Source organism: Chiloscyllium plagiosum, unplaced genomic scaffold, assembly GCF_037043375.1.
Source record: "Chiloscyllium plagiosum isolate Xiang-an unplaced genomic scaffold, Cpla_swu_hap1 HiC_scaffold_9, whole genome shotgun sequence".
NCBI classification, from domain to species: domain Eukaryota; kingdom Metazoa; phylum Chordata; class Chondrichthyes; order Orectolobiformes; family Hemiscylliidae; genus Chiloscyllium; species Chiloscyllium plagiosum.
The window spans coordinates 7,252,164-7,271,643 of record NW_028270147.1 but is presented as its reverse complement, the minus strand read 5'-3'; the positions used below and the strand labels follow the sequence as shown (position 1 = coordinate 7,271,643).

Sequence of the window (19,480 nt, the reverse complement as noted above, 5' to 3'; positions counted from 1 at the left end):
CCCTGGATTGGGAAGTTATAAATCCTTCAAAGCTCCTTTGTGTTAATGGCACTTTGACACCTTCAAACCAAACCAAGACCACATGATTCCACTCTCCCCCATTTAACCCGCTCCTAACTCTGCCCAGTTGCTGAGTCATTTACATGTGCCTACACTGCCAAGGGCTGGCCAGACGGTTACTCGGATTCATCCTGCCCACTAATGGTCACTGCAGAGCAACCTCAAATGACCATCCAGGATATTCCCAAATTGGCAGTAAATCTAAAATAAATATATCACTGTAGGTAGCTATCACAAATCACCAGGAGCCAAATCATTTAATTCTGGCTCTTTCTGACTCAGATCTGATCAGGAATGAAGAATTGTTCCTGTTGGCTGGATTCCCCTGTAATTATGAAAGGTTTTGAGGTTATTTATACATCAAATCTGGGGTTAGGTGACTTGTTTAATCTGTGCTAGCTGCAACTGTAAAAGCAAAGCTTCGATTCTGCGCAGTCATGTAACTAGTCCACCTTCACCAGACGGGACCAAAAAATTAGGCCTGTGCTGGAAACTGGGAGGAGCGAGCTACTCGGCTCAGCCCCACTCACTCCCAACCATGTCCCAGAATCTGCATCAATCACATCTCCAACAGCACAGACTCCCGATGGAATTCCATCATTCACGCACAGGCAGAAGGGGCAGGGGTGTTAGTGGTGAAGGGGGGAGGGAGAGAGAGAGATAGAGACGACAGACAGACAGACAGACAGGCAGAGACAAAAAGAGTGAGGGAGGGAGGGAGAGAGCGAGAGAAAGGGAGAGAGGTGGGGGGAGAGAGAAAGGAAGAGAGGTGGGGGAAGAGAGAGAGAGGGGGGCAGAGATAGGGTGAGAGACGGACGGTGCAAGAGAGAAAGGGATAGAGGTGGGGAAGGAGAGAGACAGATAGAGACGGGGGGGTAGACAAAGGGAGGAAGGAGAGAGGGGAAGGATAGGGGAAGGAGAGGAGGAGAGAGATAGACAGACAGACAGACAGAGATAGAGAGAGTGAGACAAATAGAGGAGGGAGAGAGAGGGAGCAAGGGGATGGAGAGAGACAGACAAAGAGAGTGACAGAGATGAGGAGGAAGGTAAAAAGAGAGAGGGAGAGAGGGAGGAGGAAGAGAGAGACTGACAATCAAGGGCGGGTGCAGGGTGGGAGAGGGGGAGCGAAAGAGAGAGGAGGTGAGGGAGAAAGGGAGAGACCGAGTCTCTGCTGGAGGGAGAAACCCTGATGACTCAGCAATTTTGTGGCATCAGCCATTTTGCTGCAGAGCTGGGAATAGCTGGGGCTCTGGTCGAAGGAGGGGTGGGGGTGGGGATGCCCTTGGTGTAATGGAGACCCAGATCAGAAGGAGCTTTGTGTGGGATAATGAGAATGGATTTGCTCATCAAATGGTGATATGTATCAGTTTACAACAGTGTCATCAGCAGCGATGTGTAAGAGGCTGTAAAGAAAGGATGGAATTGTCTGAACTAGTGACAAACATACTGTCAGAGAACTGTGTCACATACAAGGGTGCTAATAACAGTCTATGGAGAATCCGACGCCAGTGTGGAAGGAAACCATTTGAGCAGACACAAAGGTGGCTTTCTCTCTAATGTGCAGCGTTGAACCCTGAGGCACGAGCCCAACACAAACCACTTGATAAAAGGCACATTTTGCTGAAGTTATTCAAATTTGCAGTCATCAGGACACTTTGCAAGAATATCAATGTCAGAGGAAAATCAACATTAATACTGTTTGAATGGAGAGTGTTGATTGGCTGGCAAGTGGACACTGATTGGTAGAGGTGCTGCCATGGAGAAGGCAAACGACTTTGAAGCAACAATGTCAATGGCCATTGGTCATTAGCATCAAGCAGGAGTTATCAGAACAGTTGCCCATATACATTCTCAATTCTAACTCACACAAGGCAGGGCACAGACAGAGGATGGTTTCCTGCCTGCCAGCCACTCATTATACCTCCCACTAACATGCACTCCCCTATTTACCCTCACCATACCCTCATTATCTCCTGGTACACTCCAGCACAGGAAAACAGAGCAGCAGCACAGTAGTACCTTTAATATCCTGTAAATGGCAAGTTCCTCAGCAAAAGCAAGCTGACATTCCAGCATAAGTACTGAGGGAGTGCTACTGTGTTGGAGGTGCTGTCTTTCAGGAGAGATATTAAACCGGGCTGCATCGACCTGTTCAGGCAGAATGTAAAAGTTACAATGGTGATTTTTCAGCGAAGAGCTGGAGAGCTAGTCCTGGCCCCACCCTGGCCTTTGTGCCTCAGACAACATCACCAAAAGAACAGGCCAACCAGTCATTTTGTCAGACTACACTTTTAAGAAAAGTATTTCATTGACAGCCAAGTGCTTTGAACTGTCCAAATGTCACGTAAAACCTCTTGTTTTTAACAGGCAGATGTCTGATATCTGTATTAGTGTAGGTCAGGGTTGGGTAAAATGCCAGAGATTGTTTGTATGCTCAGAATTGGACAGCACCCAATTATTACAGTGAAGAGGTGGCCACTTGGCCCATCATGATAGCACTGACTCACCCAATGAGTAATTCATCAAATGCCACACTCCTGCCTTCTCGCCTTCAATCCTGCATATTATTCATCTGTACATAATAATCTAATTTTCTCTTGAAAGCCTTGATTAAACCTGCATCGACTGTAATCTCAGGCAGCACACGCCAGACCTTAAACATACGCTGCATGAAAACATTTCCCCTCATGTTCCCATTACTTCTTTTGCCAAGGGGAGGCAATGGCATAGTAGAATTATTGCTAGGCTACAATCCAGAGACCTGGGTTCAAATCCCCTCAAGGCAGATGGTGTAATTTGAACCCAATAAAATCTGGAAGTAAGGACCTAATGATGACTATGAACCCATTGTTGATGGTTTGCCAATGCCCTTAGGGAAAGGAAACTGCCAAACGTACCTGGTCTGGTCTACACGTGACTCCAGACCCAAAGCAATGTGATTGACTCTTACTGCCCTCTTGGGCTATTAGGGATGGATAATAAATGCTGGCCTGGCCAACAATGCTCTCATTTTGTAAATTTAGAAAGAAAAACCAACTTAAATCTCTGCCCTCCCATTCCGCCCATCAATGGGAAGAGCTTCTCCTAATCTACGCTGCTCAGACTTTGATCAAATCTCATCTCAACTTTCACTCCAACTTTTCCAATGGATCTATGTAAGTGACGTGCCTCAAACTCGGAAAATTGTCAGGAATCTTTCAGTACCTTCTCCAAACCCTATTTCCCTCGGAAAATAGCTTGGATATGTTCTGTAAACAGTCAGTTTCCTGACAGCAAAACCAGGCTGATTTATCTTACTCGAATAGTGCACCAATATTTTTGACAGTGCACACCTTTCTTTAAAATACTTGTGGAATTTAGAAAACTTACACGTCTATCCTTTCACTGGGAATGATTAGACACTTTAGATTAGATTAGATTACATTACAGTGTGGAAACAGGCCCTTCGGCCCAACAAGTTCACACTGACCCGCCGAAGCGCAACCCACCCAGACCCCTACATTTACCGTTGGTCCTTAAAGTTTCCTGACCAAACCACAGAGAACATCGCTGTGCTATATATATTGGATACCCTGCCAGATCTATAGATCCATCTGAGCAGAGGTTACACTTTTTAAATTCATTCACAGGATCACCGACCATTGATTTCCCATCCTTAATTGCCCAGAGGGTAATTAAGAGTCAACCCAATTGCCGTGAGTCTGGAGTCCTGTGGAGGTCATACCAGATAAGGACAGCAGATTTCCTTCCCTCAAGCACATTAGTGAACCAGATGGGATTGTACTACAATATTTACATGGCTGCCACTGGGATAACTTTTATAATTCCAGATTTTCATTGAATTTGAATTTTTATCTCCTCTGGTGTAATTAGAAACAAAGACAATAGCCTGGGACTCTGGATTCCCACTCTGTCACCACCTCATCCCCATGGCTCTAACATAATTTGTAAACGGGACCCACTGGAGATCATTAGTCCTTGTCTTAAATCCTTCATGGTTCTTATGTTTTGAAAAATGCAGCAAACTTTACTTCTAGCTGGGCAAGTGAATTTGAACATTTATAAATCAGCAACCAGTCCAGAAGAGGAGAGTTAAACAAACAATATCTGGAGAAATGAATGCCTTTGGTTCCAAGGAAGATCGACTTAGGATTTATGAAAACAAACACTCGATCAGCGAGTATAAAAATACAAAGGAGAAAGGAGAAAATTCACGAAATTGCTCCCGATTATTTTACTTTGGACTGGCCAGTGCTCACTGAGTCATAGGGTCTGATTCTGCAACTCAGTGACACGGTGTAGAGTGGGCATGTAACACAGTGACAGCAAGCTGGCAGTGCTCGGTATGAGGGGGGTCACTGAACTTCAGTCAGAATGTCACAAAACTGAAGGGGAGGGGTAGAGTGAAGGAGGGGGATGGAGTGAGAGGGGGGGATGGAGTGAGAGAGAGGGATGGAGTGAGAGGGGATGGAGTGAGAGGGGATGGAGTGAGAGGGGATGGAGTGAGAGGGGATGGAGTGAGAGGGGGTGGAGTGAGAGGGGATGGAGTGAGAGGGGATGGAGTGAGAGAGGGGTGTGGAGTAAGAGAGGGAGAAGGAAGGAGAGAGGGGACTGGAGTGAGAGAAAGGGTTGAAGTGAGATGGGGTTGAGTGAGGGGGATGGAGTGAATGAGGGGGTACAGTAAGGGAGGAGTAGAAATGAGGGATGGGATGCAGTGAGAGGTGCTGGATTGAGAGAAGAGTTGGGTGGGAAAGGGCTTTGAGTGAGAGAGTAGAGTGAAGGAGGGTGGAGGGAGGGGGCAATGGAGTGGGATACATGGTAGAATGAGAGAAGGTGTGGAATGAACGAGGGGTAGAATAAGTAAGGGAGATGGTGGAGCGAGGGACAAAGGGTATAGAATGTGGAAAACAAAGAGAAAACAGAGAGTACGGGAATAAATGGGTCACTCTGACATCACCCCAGCTATTCACAGTCTCTCTCAATGATTTGGAAGTGGGCACTAAATGGCACTGAGTGTGAGCGATACAATGGAAAAATAACAGATGCAGTAAGGACTGAGAGAAATCTCATTTTAATTTACTCAGAGGCTGATGGATCTATCCCAGAGTGCTGTTGAAGCTCAATCTTTGAGCATATTTGAGGGGACACCAGGTAATGTCACTGCACCAGTAATCCTAAAAGGCCTAGGATAAAGTTCTGGACATATAGAATTTAAATTCATTTAATAAATGAATCAAGAATTCCAGAACCATTGCTAATCATTGCAAAACCCCATCTTGTTCATTAATCTCCTTTAGTGAAGGAAATCTGCCGTCCTCAACTGACCTGAATTACATGCCTCCTGACCCACAGCCAATTTGGGTAACTCTTAATTGGCCTCTGAAATTGCCAAGCAAGCCATTCTGTCCCAGCCTGGACCACAAAAGGGGTCCACAATGCCTTTGAATCATAAATCCCATTAAAACCTAAATACTGTTAAAAGAGCAATTGCCAAGCAATGCTGGCAGCCTTCACACACCCCCTGCCCCTCTCTCCCTCTACCTCTACCCTGTACATTCAGCAGGAAGTACATGGGGACAGTTTGACTTAGTTTTGCCTTCAAACTAAATGGGTTGGCCAAAGTTACACTCTTCTCATTTTGATTTCAACAAGCTTCTAATCTCTGGTCAGTTGGACCTAGGTCTTGGTTTAAGATTGCAGACCTTTTATTTCTCTTTACAGAGCCTTTGAGACTTAGAGTCAGAGGGGATTTTACAGCAAAGAAAAAGTCTCTCAGCCTGTTATGTCTGTGCTGGTCACCAACCACACCCCTCCCTACCCTGCTCGACTCTAGTTCCATTTTCCAGCACTTTGCCAGTAACTCTGGTGTGGTACTGTTTCATCTAAATATTTCTTCAATATCTTGATAATTCTTTATTCTACCAATCATTCAGGTAGCGAGATCTACATCTCCAATGGTGTCTGAGTGAAAATGTTTTTCCTCAAATCTCTAAACATCTTACTTAAAACTGTATCTTCCGATTAGTAAACCTTCTACTAAGGGAAAAGGTTTCTTCCCATCTACCCTGTCTCTGCTCCTCAGTCCTCAATCAGGTCCCCAATGGGCATGTTCTGCCCTAAGGGAAATAACCCCAGTCTACCTGGTCTCTCGTCCTGGAGCTAAGAATAGCCAAGTCTCCTGGCCCTGATGGAATGCATCCCAGGGTACTAAAAGATCTGATGGGAGAAATAACAAGTATACTTGTGGTAATTTTCTAAAATTCACTGAAATCTGGGGCAGTTCCAGCAGATTAGAATACAGTAAACATGATACCAGTGTTTAAAAGGGCATTAGACAAAAGATGGGGTATTATAGACCGGTTAGCTTAACTTCTGTATGGGGAAGATGCTTGAGTCTATTATCAAGGTAAAAAATAGCAAGCATCTTGCTAGAAATTGTCCTGTTGGGCAGATGCAGCATGGGTTCACCTTTTCCCTTAGTAGAAGGTTTACTAATCGGAAGATACAGTTTTAAGTAAGATGTTTAGAGATTTGAGGAAAAACATTTTCACTCAGACACCATTGGAGATGTAGATCTCGCTACCTGAATGATTGGTAGAATAAAGAATTATCAAGATATTGAAGAAATATTTAGATGAAACAGTACCACACCAGAGTTACTGGCAAAGTGCTGGAAAATGGAACTAGAGTCGAGCAGGGTAGGGAGGGGTGTGGTTGGTGACCAGCACAGACATAACAGGTTATGCTTAAATAATCCTTTGGAATTCTATGAAGACATTATGAGCACAACGGGTGGAAAATGGGGACCCAGTAGGTGTGGTGTACCTAGGTTTCCAAAGGCATTCAGCAAGGTACTGCACAAGAGGCTGCTGCATTCGATAAAGATGCATGGCATTATGGGTAAAATATTAGCATGGAGAGATGATTGGTTGACTAACAGGAAGCAAACAATGGGAATAAATGAGTGCTATTCTGGTTGGCAATCAGTAACTAGTGGTATGCCTCAGGAATTAGTGTTGGGACCACAATTATTCACAATTTATATAACTGAATTGGAATTGGGGGTCTCATGTACTATGCCAAAGTTTGCAGATGACACTAAGATGAGTGGCAGAGCAAAGTGTGCAGAGAACTGTGAAACTTTGCAGAGGAACATAGAGTCATTGAGTGTTAGAGATGTACAGCACCGAAACAGACCCTTCGGTCCAACTTGTCCATGCCGCCCAGATATTCTAACCTAATCGAATCCCATTTGACAGCATTTGGCCCATATCCCTCTAAACCCTTCCTATTCATATATCCATCCAGATGCCTTTTAAATGCTGTAATTGTACCAACCTCCACCACTTCCTCTGGCAGCTCATTCCACATATACACCAGTACCTGTGTAAGAACGTTGCCCCTTAGGTCCCTTTTATATCTTACCCCTCTCACCCTATGCCCTCTCTGTCTCACTGTCCCACTACAGGGAAAATATCTTGTCTATTTATCCTATCCATGCCCCTCATGTTTTTTGTAAGCCTCTATAAGGTCAGCCCTCAGCCTCCGACGCTCCAAGGAAAACAGCCCCAGCCTGTTCAGCCTCTCCCTAAAGCTCAAATCCTCCAACCCTGGCAACATCCTTGTAAATCTTTTCTGAACCCTTCCGAGTTTCACAACATCCTTCCAATAGGAAGGAGACCAAAATTGCACGCAATATTCCAAAAGTAGCCTAACCAATATCCTGTATAGCCGCAACATGACCTCCCAACTCCTGTACTCAATACTCTGACCAATAAAGGAAAACATACCAAATGGCTTCTTCACTATCCTATCTACTTGCGACTCTATTTTCAAGGAACTACGAACCTGCACTCCAAGGTCTCTTTGTTCAGCAACACTCTCCAGGACCTTACCATTAAGAGTATAAGTTACGCTCTTACTTGCTTTGCAGCACCTCGCATTTACCTAAATTCAACTCCACCTGCCATTCCTCAGTCCATTGACCCATCTGATCAAAATCCCATTGTAATCTGAGGTAACCTTCTTCACTGTCCACTGTACCTCCAACTTTGGTGTCATCTGCAAGCCTACTAACTATATCTCCTATGCTCACATTCAAACCATTTATATAAATGATGAAAAGTAGTGGACCGAGCACTGATCCTAGTGACACTCCACTGGTCACAAGCCTCCAGTCTCCACTCTCTGTCTTCTACCTTTGAGCCAAGTCTGTAACCAAATGGCTCGTTCTCCCTGTATTCCATGAGAACTAACCTTGCTAACCAGTCTCCCATGAGGAACCTTATCAAATGCCTGACTGAAGTCCATATGGATCATGTCTCTCGTTCTGCCTTCATGAATCCCCTTAGTTACTTTAAGTGAGTGGGCAAAGATCTGGCAGATGGAGTACAATGTTAATAAATGTGAAGTCATCTATTTTGGTAGGAGTAACTGTAAAAAGAACTATTACTTGAATGATAAAATGTTGCAGCATGCTGCTGTGCAGAGGGACCTGGGTGTCCTTGTGCATGAATCACAGAAGGTTGGTCTGCAGGTACAACAGGTCATTAGGAAGGTCAATAGAATTTTGTCCTTCATTGCTGAAGGGATTGAGTTTAAAAGCAGAGAGATTATGTTGCAGCTGTACAAGGTGCTGATGAGGCCACACCTGGAGTACTGTGTGCAGATTTGGTCTCCTTACTTGAGGAAGGATGTACTGGCACTGGAGGGGGTGCAGAGGAGGGTCACTGGGTTGATTCCAGAGTTGTGGGGATTGGCTTATGAGGAAAGACTGAGTAGACTGGGATTATATTCACTGGAATTTAGAAGAATGGAGGTGATCATATAGAAACATATAAAATTATAAAGGGAATAAATAAGATAGAAGTAGAGAAGATGCTTCCTCTAGCAGTAAAGCTCGGACAAGAGGGCGTAGCCACAAAATTAGGGGAGCAGATTTAGGAGTGAATTGAGAAGGAACTTCTTCACCCAGAGGGTTGTAAACCTGTGGAATTCTCTGCCAGTGAAGTTTTTGATGCTACTTCAGTGAATATTTTTAAGGCAAAGATAGATTTTTGAACAGTAAAGAAATTAAGGGTTATGGTGAGAGGGTGGGTAAGTGGAGCTGAGGCCATGAAGAGATATCAGTCACGATCTTACTGAATGGCAGAGCAGGCTCAAAGGGTCAGATGGCCTACTCCTGCTCCTAGTTCTTAAGTTCTATGTTCTTCATTGCCGAATTGCTCCAACCCAGACAACATCCTGGTGAATCCATCCTGCACCCTCTCTAGTATAATCACATTCTTCTGATGGGAACTCCACAGGATTTATTGCTTCTTCACTCACAAAGGAAGAGGGGGAGAGAGAGAGAGAGAGATCGAGGGAATGCACGTTACCTGTTATCTGTAACTTCCTTGAGGTCTAAGAGCCCAACTGTTTTCTCTTCTCTCTGTTCAGTGACAACAAAACCAACCCAAGAGCTGGTGCTGGGCATTTTCTTCGTTTTTTTCAATGAAAAGCCATCTGGTGCCAGATAGTCTCACAGAATTATCAAATCCAAACATTGCCTGCTCTTGTCTATATGATGAATGAACATCACACAATTCCACTTTTGCTTTGAGTGATAAAAATAAGTTGTCCTTCCCCCAGCACACCAAACTTCCTTTTTACAATTTATATTTAAAATGAGAGATATACAGTCCTTACAATTAACAGATTTTTATTCTCACTATTACGATAACTACCACAACAGTAGGTTATGACAGGGTCAGTGAGTGTTTGCATTTTTGAACTTGGTGATAGATGTTGCCTGTGAGGCTGATACAACCAAAGCAGAAGAAAAACAGTAAATGCCTCCAACCCACACCGAACCACACAAAATGTGATCAACATTTGAGACAAAGAACTTGATTTAATTGCCTATCAACTCTGATTCACACTCCAAAATATCTCTGATCTCCAAACCTTCAGTTATCTTATTATGACATTGCAAATTTTGCAGTTTCAATGAAAATGCTTGCAAGTTATGTGGAGACCCTGGAGAAACTGGGACTGTCTTCCTTGGAACATGGACAAAGTCAGAAGTTACCTGACACCAGGCTAAAGCACAGCTCCTTTGTCAGGTAAAGTGAAGAGAGACACACAGGCACAGAAAATATAGGCGGAGAGATAATGGCAAGATAATTAAGAGTGTCAAAAGATAGTACAAACAGTGTGAGTCTGTATGCAGACTGAATAACAAGTCTTCGCAGGGTTAACAGATTAATGCAAACGGTGTGAGTAAAGTGTCAACAACTGAATAACAAGTAAAGAGATGACCTGTCAACTGATTAATTAAAGCAGAGAGATATTTACAAATAATCAAAAGTAAGATGGTGCAAGACAAAAAAAAACTTTCTGGAACCTCATGAGTAGGTATCAGAGTCACATGACGAGAGTCTAACAAAAGTCATTTTGAAATCACACAACACCAGGTTATAGTCCAACAGGTTTATTTGGAAGCACTAACTTTCTGAGCGCTGCTCCTTCATCAGGTGGTTAGGAGCAGAATCATAAGACACAGAAGTCTGTGTTGATTCTGATATCTACTCACGTCATTACAACCAATTGGTTTCTCTCTAGCACCACATTACTTTTGATAATTTGCATTTATTTCTCTGCTTTAATTAATAGGTTCACAGGTCACTCCCTCAATTCTTATTCAGCTATTGACACCTTACACTGTTTGACACTTTTGGTCACCTGTGTTTAGATTAGCACAGCAGTTCAGGCAGCATCTGAGGAGCAGTAAAATCGACGTTTCGGGCAAAAGCCCTTCATAAGGGATTTTACTGCTCCTCGGATGCTGCCGGAACTGCTGTGCTTTTCCAGCACCACTCTAATCTAAACTCTGGTTTCCAGCATCTGCAGTCATTGTTTTTCCCTTTTTACTTTTGATCACCTGCAAAGACTTGTTTTTCAGCCTGTCAACAGTCTACTCACACTGTTCGTAATATCGTTGACACTTTTGTTTACCTTAAATTATCTTGCCATTATCTCTCTGCCTATATATTCTGTGTCTCTGTGTCTCCTTCCACTTCACCTGATGGAGGGGCACTGCTCCGAAAACTTGTGATTTCAAATAAACCGGTTGGACTTTAACCTGGTGCTGTGTGACTTCTGATTTTGTCCACCCCAGTCCAATGTGACCTCCTGCAGAATAGAAACACTGTTTTTCAAGCAGTGAAGATCAAAGACAGGGATCTCATCTCTCTCTTTGAGAAAAGGCACTCATGACTTAATGATCGTAACACAGGCGAAATGTTTTCAATTTCACTTCAGTCGTTGACAGGGTGACATTTCTGAGTCTCTGGTGGCAGGTTTATGGGTAATTCTGTTGCATGTCTCACATTGATTCATAGAAATTTTATAGAATCCTGACAGTGTGGAAGCAGGCCATTTGGTCCATCAAGTCCACACCTACACTTTAAACAGCATCCCACCCTGTCCCACCACCATCCCTGTAACCCTGCGTTCCTCATGGCCAATCATCTTGCCTGCACAACCCTAGACACCAAGGGCAATTTATCATGACCAATCCACTTAACTTTGGATTGTGGGAGGAAACCAAAGCACCCAGAGGAAACCCCACAGACAAAGAGAGATTGTGCAAACTCCACACAGACAGTTGCCCGAGGCTGGAATCGAACCTGGTGTTGTAAGGCAGCAATGCTAACCACTGACCTACCGTGCCGTCCCCATTGTTCTGAAACAATGTTGGTTCTGCTGTACAATGTGGGTTTAGAGTGTGATGGTCCCCAAGACCACAGGAAGTTTAAAGTTTCTAATGTGAAGCTAAATGAAGGAATTTTTCTCCCCTTCCCTCCTGCTCACTCATCCTCCCAGTCCACACACACACACACACGCACACACACAATTCTAAGTCATTTTTGAGAGTTATTACAGCTGGAGCATAGCAAATATTTTGAGACAATCTACTTGGTCACCTCAAACTGTCAAATGTCCGTAACTCTTTTCTGTATGTCCGGCATCTCACTTTGTCCATGGTGAGGTTTGGGGGCAGGGGAATGGGTGCAAGAAGTAACAGCTGGCCACAAACACAGCCTCCTTTGAAAGAGACAGCACAAACACAATGGACCAAAGGCCTCCTTCTATGATGTAACAATCTATGATTCTCAGTATTATTTCAGTGTGAGGAACAGAGGACAGTTCAGATCATTATTCCTCCCCAAGAGACCCCCAGTCATACTAGAACGAGAACTGAAAAAATGTCAAGCAACCTGGAGCTTTGCTGGAGAGATGTACAATTACATTGAGAAAATATCCTTAACCTCCTTATCCTAATTAAAAGCACAGTGCAAGAAAAGCAGAGATAGCAATGTCAAACTATACTTCTCTAATGGCATCAATCAAATGTACAAATACTTACACACTGCGCACAGAGTTTAACGGTGAAGAAAATATCCTGGAGAGGTTCTGATCTTGTGTTTCAAAGGGACAATCTCTTGGAGAGTGATGGTGGGTCATGAAGTGATTCATAAGAACAGGCCATTCAGCCCTTCAAAACTGTTGCCATTCAATATGACCGTTACTAACCTGGTTGGGGTCTCAACTTCATTATTCTGTCTCCCACTTCCTCCCACTTCCTCCCCCCCCCGCCCCCCTCAAAGTCTGGACACTGACATAGATCAAAACTCTGCGTAACTCAGTGTAGGCTAATTTCAATGACCCAGCCTCCATGTTGGAGAGAGTTCCACAGACTAACCACTCTCTGAGAGAATAGATTTCTCTTCATTCCCATATGTTCAAACTTTTGTCCCCTTTGATCTAGAATTCCCCCATGAGACATAACATCTTTCAGCATCCACCCTGTCCACAACCCTCAGGATCTTATCTCTCTCGATAAGATTACCCCTCGTAGACTCAGAGTTGTACAGCATAGAAACAGACCCTTTGGTCCAACAAGTCCACACCCTTCATGTTACCAAACTAAACTAGTCCTACCTGCCTGTGTGTGGCCCATATCCCTCCAAACCTGTCCTATTCAAGAACTTATCCAAATGTCTTTTAAACGTTGTAGACTGGATGCATCCTAGCAGAGTGCTTTAGGGAACATCTCCGGGACACCTGCACCAATCAACCACACCGTCTTGTGGCCCAACATTTCAACTCCCCCTCCCCTCTGCCAAGGACATGCAGGTCCTGGGCCTCCTTCACCGCCGCTCCCTCACCATCCGACGCCTGGAGGGAGAACGCCTCATCTTCCGCCTCGGAACACTTCAATCCCAGGGCATCAATGTGGACTTCAAAAGTTTCCTCATTTCCCCTCCCCCCACCTCATCCTAGTTTCAAACTTCCAGCTCAGCACTGTCCCCATGACTTGTCCTACCTGTCTATCTTCTTTTCCACCTATCCACTCCACCCTCCTCTCTGACCTATCACCTTCATCCCACCCCCATCCACCCACTGTACTCTTTGCTACCTTCCCCCACCCTCCTCCCTGACTTATCACTTTCATCCCCACCCCCACTCATTTATTGTACTCTATGCTACTTTCTCCCCACCCCCACCCTCCTCTCATTTATCTTTCCACCCTTCAGGCATTCTGCCTGTATTACTGATGAAGGGCTTTTGCCCGAAATGTCGATTTTCCTACTCCTCAGATACTGCCTGATCTGCTGTGCTTTTCCAGCACCACTAATCCAGAATCTGGTTTCCAGCATCTGCAGTCATTGTTTTTTACCCTGTTTTCACCACTTCCTCTGGCAGCTCTCCTTCTATTAAGCTCCATTGTGGGCTCAGCACATACAGCTGTGCTCTTTGTGAATCCTTCACAAGTTTGGGCTAGGTCCAGAATTTATCATCTATCCCCTTTCTTCATAAGACACCCCCGTCACTCCACGAATTAGCCAAGCACACATTCTCTGTAATGCTTCAGGAAGGACATCAAAACTGTACTCCTTACGCAGTCTCACTGAGACCTTCCTAATGTGGATTCACATTCCCTGAGAATGATGGGAACTCCAACTGGAATTGGGAACCTCCCCAGGAGTCATCACTCCAAGCCACCAGAGTAGGTGCAAATTTTCAGATCCATTCTCACAGCTCAGGGCCCTATCACTCTCACAATCTCAATCCAACCAAGAGGTTTAACTGGTATTTTACTGGCTATGATCAGCCTCTCGAGAAAATATATAAATATCACAGTTACGCGGACGGCAAAGAGAAGAGACAACTTACAACACACCAGACGGTGCTACAGTAACCCTTCCAGTGCTTGGCAGGATGGCGTGCTGGAATCTGGCTTCAGAACTGGCCACTTAACCAAATAGGTCGAAGCAAAGGCATACTTTACGGACACTGACAGCTGACAACATGCCCCACCCCTCAAAGCAAGGGTCGTTTCCTTATCAACAGTATTTTATGACATCATCCGTATTATTAACAAAATGAGCTCAGGCCCAGCGGGCCCCATCCAAAGCTTTAAGACCCCAGTGTTGATTGTTATCAGGACACTGTAACCTCAGAATGTTTACATAGCCCTGCTCTCATCTTCCAACCACACCAAAGTAGAACTGAGAAACATCACGCAGAGGACAGCAAAATACCGTGGAGACCTGAAACAGAAAGTTGCTGGAGGAACTCAGCAGGTCTATCAGCCTCTGGGGATTTTGACAGTTTCGAAACGTTCACTCTGCCTGTCTCTCCACAGATGCTGCCAAACAAAATACGGATATATCTCAATAAAAAAACCAAAGAACTGCAGATGATGGAAATCTGAAACAAAAGCAGAAACTGTTGGAGAAACTCAGCAGGTCTGGCAGCATAAGTGGAGAGAAAGCAGTGCATATATATATATATTATATATATAAAATCTGCACTGGCAGAATCACACTACCACTTTATATAATGCTCTGTGGCAATATATGTGACTTGACCCTTAACTTAAATAAGTCGATCCATTGGACAGAAAATCAACCATCAGTTGCTGAAATGGTGGGCGGTGCCCCCCCCCCCCCCCCCCAATATTTGAGGTGGGAAGGGTCAGAGGCTCAGATTGTGACCCCCCCCCCCCCCCCATTTTTGGGGTGCGAATGGTCAGAGGTATCAGGTGGCTCATACACTCCATATTCAGCCGGTCATAAAGAAGGCAAACAGAATAAAACAAAGGACAGTGGATGCTGGAAATCTGAAACAAAAACACAGATTCCTGGAGACACAGAGCAGGTCTGTCAGCAACGATGGAGAGAAAGCAAAGTCAGTGTTTCGGGCCTTTATTTCAAAGGGGATGTAATAATAAAGGGGGAATCTTACTAAAACTACATGAGGCACGAGCATTTGTCAGACCCCAGCTGGAGTACTGTGATCAGACTTAGGCCCCATATCTAAGGAAAAGTACCCTGGCAATGGTGGCAGTCCAGGGATGGTTCACTTGGCTGATCACAGGAATGGAAGGACTGTCTTATGAGGAGAGGGTGAGTAAGTTGGGCCTGTACTCACTGGAATATAAAACAATGCGAGGCTATGTTATTGAAATGCTCAAAAACAGAAATTGCTGGAGAAAGTCAGCAGGTTTGGCAGAATATATTGAGAGAGAGCAGATTCACATTTGGAGTCCAGTGACTGCTAGCAATTTCTGTCTTTTATTTCAGATCTCCAGCACCTGCAGTTCTTTGTTTTAAGATACTTAGGGAATTTGACAGGGTAGATGAACGGAGTTTGTTTCCTCTTGGGAAAAAGTCTAGGACCAGAGGACAACATCTCAGTTAGCTCAGAGATGAGTTGAAATTTCTTCCCTCAGAGGACTGTGAATCTATACAATTCTTTACCACAGAGAGCTGTTAAGGCTGGGTCATTAAGGATATAAGAACAAGGAGCAGGCCATTCAGCCCCCCGAGCCTGCTCCACCATTTAATTCGATTGTGGATGATCTCATCTCGGCCTCAACTCTACATTCCTGTCCACTCGCCATAACCATTCAACCCATTACTCATTAAAAATCTATCGATCTCATTCTTAAGCTTACTCAATGTCCTGACCTCCATCGCGCTCTGGAGGAGTGAATTCCACAGATCCCTGACCCTTTGAGAGAAGTAATTCCTCCTTAACTCTGTTTTAAATCTGCTACCCCTTCTCCTAAAACTATGACTCTCTACATTGCCCCACAAAGAGAAACATTCTTTCTGCACCTACTTTGTAAATCTCCTTTATTATCTTGCAGGCCTCAATTAAATCTCCTCTTTACTCTTTTGAACTCCAGAGAGTATAGATTTAAACTGCTCAATAAGACAAACCCCTCATCTCTGGAGTCAGTCAAATGAACTGCCTCCAATATAAATACATCCCTCTTCAAGTCAGGAGATCAAAATTGCATGCAGTAGTCCAGGTCCACTCTCATTGATGCAACGTATATTTGCAGCAACACTTCCCTACTTTTTAAAACTATTCTTTTAACAATAAATACCAAAATTCCTTATTTGCCTTCCTTATTACCTGATGTATAAGTGTACTAGTTTTCTGTCATAAATATATTCAAGGCTGAGACAGATTTTCAAACTGTAAGGGAATTGGGGCTTATGGGGAAAAGGCAAGAAGGTGGAGTTGAGGATTATCAGATCAGCCATGAACTCACCGAATGGCAGAGCAGACTCAATGGCCTACTTCTGGTTCTATCTCGTACGCAAAGCCAGTGCAAGCTTGATAAGCCATGTAGGGCCACAGGTTATCGGAGCAGAATGAGGCCATTCGGCCCTTCGGCCCTTTGAGTCTGCTCTGCCATTTGGTCATGGCTGGTTCGTTTCTCAACTCCACTCTCCTGTCTTCTCCTGGTAACGTTTGATCACTTCACTAATCAAGAATCTGTCTACCTCGGTCTCAAATGCACTCAATGACTTGGTCTCCACAGTCTTATGCAGAAATTACTTCTACAGATCGAACACCCTGAAGAAATTCCTCCTCATCTCAGTTCTAAAGGATTGTCCTTTTACTCTGAGGCTGTGCCCTCAGGTCCTAGTCTCTCCTACTTAAACCTACTTGAAAATAAAGCTTGTTATCAAAAACCACAAAATATAGAAACAGAAAATGCTGCTTGACTCAAAACTCTATGCCATCACAAACTATTCCCAGTTCTGATGGGAATGAAGCATTATTAACTACCTCTCTGGTATAAACTTGAGGTTAACTTACAGCATTTTTATTTCAGAATGTGTGAGCATCCATAGTATTGCTTTATCCTAACCTCGATTGCACTGACACGTTTACAAAAAGTATGTCTCTGCTCGACTGCAGGCCTTGTAATCTCTGATAACCTGCGCAGCTGCAACAGAGATGCAAGGCAGTGCATTCAAAAGCGTTGTACCACTCGCTGCAATCTGACACTGAACACCCCATAGCGCTGCTATCTGGCTGTTCAATTCACCGGCGGAAAGAAAATGCCTGTGGACAAAAACTAGAGTCGGGGGACAAAAAGGAATAATGAGGGTTTATTCACTTCACGGATAAAAAAGTGTACGCACCGAAGAAACACAAGGTATTATCCTCATTCACCCCGGAAGTGTCAATCCGCCCTTCATTGTGTTTCACGATTTCACTGTTGGTTACCAGGAGACCGACAACTGTGGGCAACAAAAGGGGGCCGCTTCAAAGAACACAAAAGGAGGGAGTGGGGAAATTGCCCCTGAAGAGAATCCTCATTGTAAATCACCATTTAGTCTACAATCACAGAAAAAGCAGAATCAATATTATTTATCCCCCGTCTACCATCCCTGCTATAATATTACAACAAATCTTCAAGACAAGGTTACACTCACCTTGTTTCAGGATTTCACTCAGAAAATTCTACTGTTTTTTTAAATAACCGCGACATGAACAAGCTCCTTTGATATTTTAACGTTTATGTCGATCATGTTGAAGATGATGCTGGTGTCTCGGATCAGTTAGTGTCCTGTGATACAGCGGGCAGCGCTAACACACACACACACACACAGACACAGACACACACATGTCAGTGGTATTATCTCTCCCAGCGGCGGGTACATTATCAGGTTCTGATCCAATACAAACACCATTGAGAAACACTCCCAACCCGGCACCACCACAATAACCAAAGCCAGATCCTGTCCCCCAGCATCTTACCCACGGGCTCAGTCCCCTCCTCCTGCTCCTGCTCCTGCTCGGTTTCTGTCAATCCGAATCAAAGCGCAGCAGAAACAGCACCGTCTTCACCAATTGCATAAACCCGACTGCAGGCAGATCCCAGCTCCGCACCCACTCCGCTCCGGGTTATTGATCCGCACCCACTCCGCTCCGGGTTATTAACTCCACTCCGGGTTATTGATCCGCACTGGTTTATTGCCTCTGCTCAGGGTTATTGATCCACTCCCATTGCTGGTAAAAGCAAAGCAAGTAGGGCAGCATCTGGGACATGAAATCTTAACTCTGTTTGCTCTTCACAGATGCTGCTAGACTTGCTGAGTTTTTTCAGCAGTGTCTGTTTTTGTTTTTGTTTTTGATTTAGATCATTCCAGTTCTTTTGGCTATTTTGCTCTGCATCATTGATCCGGATTAGCCCTTATTGAAACGCAGTGCAAGTTCAAAGGGCTGAATGGCCTACTCCTGCACCCATTTTCCATGTTTCTATATTTCTATGCTTACCAAATCTCTCCAACTAACTATGTGACAAATTACCAAAATGTCATCGTATTTTCTGTTGTACTCACATTGCTCAACTGTGGTGTGTTATGGTTTACTTGGGGAATCCATGTTGCTATGACTGTGTCCCTTTTGCATGCATGTAGCCATCTGCAGCTATGGACATTCTTGTCAGTGCACTGCTGACTCGGAATCTCACCCAGCCATTTTGTGAAAGATTTTCAGGTTAATATTCAACCTGTTTTGGCAGTGTTAACAGCACACTTTCCTTGGTCCCGAGGTCTGAGGTGGGACTCAAACTCAGAGTTTCTAGTTCAGAAGCAGGGCCACTACCCATTATGTCACACAACCGTCCTACTTGTTGAAAGCAATGAAAACCATGACAACACTATGGCTTTAAGAGGTGTATTTTGTCCTGATTTATTTTTTGAAGAGAGGTTGAGACAGAGGTGCGGAGCAGACTGCTCCAAGCCAATAAAGTAAACTTGTGAAGCCTCAGGTTTATTTTAGAAGTTGGAACATTTAAAAGACATTTGGATAAGTACATGAACAGGGAATGTTTGTCAGGATATGGGCGAAAATGCAAGCAGGTCGGACTAGTTTAGTTTAGTAGCTAAATAATCTAGTATTCTGTTAAACTTTCCAATAGACTTAAGGTTATACCAATTCTTTTTTCTTTTGATTATATTTTAACTGTAGAGAAAGAATCAAGTGTGTTTTGCTTAAAGCCGTGTACTGTAACCAATCGAATTACATCTGGAGCACAGCACCTTACACTTATCTGTAAATA

At 44.1% G+C, this 19,480-nt stretch overlaps 1 protein-coding gene across 1 annotated transcript in view; it reads right to left on the bottom strand.

The window, feature by feature from the left end:
* The window catches only part of ttll7 (tubulin tyrosine ligase-like family, member 7), a 331,613-nt gene extending 313,562 nt beyond the window's left edge, over nt 1-18,051 (bottom strand). The window contains exon 1 of the mRNA XM_087990253.1: nt 17,850-18,051. The gene's annotated coding sequence lies outside the window, so the exon portion shown is untranslated. The remainder of the gene's footprint in view (nt 1-17,849) is intronic.
* Between the last annotated feature and the right edge of the window lie 1,429 nt (nt 18,052-19,480).